This window comes from Triticum urartu, chromosome 3A, assembly GCF_056163025.1.
Source record: "Triticum urartu cultivar PI428250 chromosome 3A, HENAU_Tu73, whole genome shotgun sequence".
NCBI classification, from domain to species: domain Eukaryota; kingdom Viridiplantae; phylum Streptophyta; class Magnoliopsida; order Poales; family Poaceae; genus Triticum; species Triticum urartu.
This window is the reverse complement of record NC_141875.1, coordinates 634194817-634198418: the sequence shown is the minus strand read 5'-3', so window position 1 is coordinate 634198418 and position 3602 is coordinate 634194817.

Below are 3602 nucleotides of genomic sequence, written 5' to 3'. Positions count from 1 at the left end.
AGTGGATCCTTTCTAGAGAAGGAGTTTCTCTCGAAAGAAGTGAGTGGGAGGAAAGTAGAACTTGACGAGGTAATTGTACCTTCTCCCTTATTGGAAAGTAGTTCATCACTAAAATCAGTTCCAGTGATTCCTACACCAGTAAGTGAGGAAGCTAATGATGATGATCATGAAACTTCTGATCAAGTTACTATAGAACCTCGTAGGTCAACCAGAGTGCGCCAGAGTGGTACGGCAATCATGTACTGGAAGTCATGTTACTTGACCATGACGAACCTACGAACTATGAGGAAGCGATGATGAGCCCAGATTCCGCGAAATGGCTTGAGGCCATGAAATTTGAGATGGGATCCATGTATGAAAACAAAGAATAGACTTTGATTGACTTGCCCGATGATCGGCGAGTCATTAAGAATAAATGGATCTTCAAGAGGAAGACAGACGCTGATAGTAGTGTTACTATCTACAAAGCTCGAATTGTCGCAAAAATGTTTTCGACAAGTTCAAGGTGTTGACTACGATGAGATTTTCTCACTCGTATTGATGCTTAAAAGTCTGTCCGAATCATGTTAGCAGTTGCCGCATTTTATGAAATCTAGCAAATGGATGTCAAAACTGTATTCCTTAATGGATATCTTAAAGAAGAGTTGTATATGATGGAACCAGAAGGTTTTGTCAATCCTAAAGGTGCTAACAAAGTGTGCAAGCTCCAGCGATCCATCTATGGACTGGTGCAAGCATCTCGGAGTTGGAATATATACTTTGATAAAGTGATCAAAGCATATGGTTTTATACAGACTTGCGGTGAAGCCTGTATTTACAAGAAAGTGAGTGGTAGCACTACAACATTCCTGATAAGTATATGTAAATGACATATTGTTGATCGGAAATAATGTAGAATTTTCTGGAAAGCATAAAGGAGTGTTTGAAAGGAGTTTTTCAAAGAAAGACCTCGGTGAAGCTACTTACATATTGAGCATCAAGATCTATAGAGATAGATCAAGACGCTTGATATATTTTTAATGAGTACATACTAAGGATGGCAATGGGTAGGGTATGGAGCAGGTAGAGCAATACCATACCCATACCCATGTAGTTAATGGGTACAAAATTGTATCCATACCCGTACCCATGGGTATGAAACTTTACCCGTACCCATACCCGATGAGTACCCATACCCATTGGGTACCCGATGGGTACATCTAATAGTACACAAGTTATTCACAATTTTATATTCATCCATAACACATTTGAAAAAATAACATTTACCTAAACTCGATAACAAATAGCTGAGTACAAGAGAATCTCAATTCAAATTGACAATTGGTGACAACTTTAAAATAGGTTCACAAACTCACCAAATAACATCCGAGACGTAACATGTCAGTATAGATGGGTAGGGTATGGGTATACCCATGGGTACGAGGCAATACCCATGCCCTACCCATGACTTAATGGGTAGGGTATGGGTACTATCCATGGGTATAAAATTGTGCCCATACCCTGCCCATGCGGGTACGGTATCCGCGGGTACCCGTACCCATGGGTAAAATTGCCATCCTTAACTACATACCTTGACAAGATTTTGAAGTAGTTCAAAATGGAACAGTCAAAGAAGGATTTCTTCCCTGTGTGAAGTTGAGTAAAGACTCAAAACCCGACCACGGCAGAAAATAGAAAGAGAATGAAAAGTCATTCCATATGACTTAGTCATAGGTTCTATAAAGTATTTCATGCTATGTACCAGACTATTGTATACCCGCCCTGAGTTTGGCAAAGGAGTACGATAGTGATCTAGGAGTAGATCACTGGACAACGGTCAAAATTATCCTTAGAGGACTAAGGAAATATTTCTCAGTTATGGAGGTGATAAAAGAGTTCGTCGTAAAGAGTTACGTCGATGCAAGCTTTTTACATCGATCTAGATGAATCTAAGTCTCGATTTGGATACATATGGAAAGTGGGAGCAATTAGCTAGAGTAGCTCTGTGCAAAACATTGTAGACATAGAAAATTTGCAAAATACATACGGCTCTGAATGTGGCAGACCCGTTGACTAAATTTCTATCACAAGCAAAACATGATCACCCTTTGGGTGTTAATCACATAGCGATGTGAACTATATTATTGACTCTAGTAAACCCTTTGGGTATTAGTCACATGGAGATGTGAACTAATCACATAAAGATGTGAACTAGATTGTTGACTCTAGTGCAAGTGGGAGACTGAAGGAAATATGCCCTAGAGGCAATAATAAAGTTGTTATTTATATTTCCTTATATCATGATAAATGTTTATTATTCATGCTATAATTGTATAAACCGGAAACTTAATACATGTGTGAATACATAGACAAACAGATTGTCACTAGTATGCCTCTACTTGACTAGCTCGTTGAATCAATGATGGTTATGTTTCCTAACCATAGACATGAGTTGTCAATTGATTAACGGGATCACATCATTACAGAATGATGTGATTGACTTGACCCATCCGTTAGCTTAGCACGATGATCATTTAGTTTGTTGCTATTGCTTTCTTCATGACTTATACATTTTCCTATGACTGAGATTATGCAACTCCTGAATACCGAAGGAACACTTTGTGTGCTACCAAACGTCACAACGTAACTGGGTGATTATAAAGGTGCTCTACAGGTGTCTCCGATGGTACTTGTTGAGTTGGCATAGATCAAGATTAGGATTTGTCACTCCGATTGTTGGAAAGGTATCTCTGGGCCCTCTCGGTAATGCACATCACTATAATCCTTGCAAGCAATGTGACTAATGAGTTAGTTGTGGGATGATGCATTACGGAACAAGTAAAGAGACTTGCCAGTAACAAGATTGAACTAGGTATTGAGATACCGACGATCGAATCTCGGGCAAGTAACATACCGATGACAAAGGGAACAATGTATGTTGTTATGCGGTTTGACCAATAAAGATCTTCGTAGAATATGTAGGAGCCAATATGAGCATCCAGGTTCTGCTATTGGTTATTGACCGGAGACGAGTCTCGGTCATGTCTACATAGTTCTCGAACCCGTAGGGTCCGCACGCTTAACGTTTGGTGACGATCGGTAATATGAGTTTATGTGTTTTGATGTACCTAAGGTAGTTCGGAGTCCTAGAGATCGGGGACATGACAAGGAGTCTCGAAATGGTCGAGACATAAATATCGATATATTGGACGACTATATTCGGACATCGGAAAGCTTCCGAGTTATTCGGGTATTTTTGGAGTACCGGAGAGTTACAGGAATTCGCTGGGGATTACATGGGCCTTAATGGGCTTTAGGGAAAAGAGAGACGGGAGGCTACGTGCCTCCCCAAGGCTTAGTCCGAATTGGACTAGGGGGAGGGGCAGCGCCCCCTGTCGTGGTTCTAAGTCTGACAGTAGAATGGGGTAGGTATGTAGAGGCAAGATCCTAGCTATGGAGGAGTTGTACACGCGAGTTTTACGAGTTCAGGCCCTTCTCGGAGGAAGTAACAGCCCTACGTCTCGGAGCCCGGAGGCGGTCGACTGGATATATGCGTGTGAGTTACAGGGGGTGCGAACCCTTGTCCCGGAGGAGGGGGTGGCTTATATAGAGTGCGCCAGGAC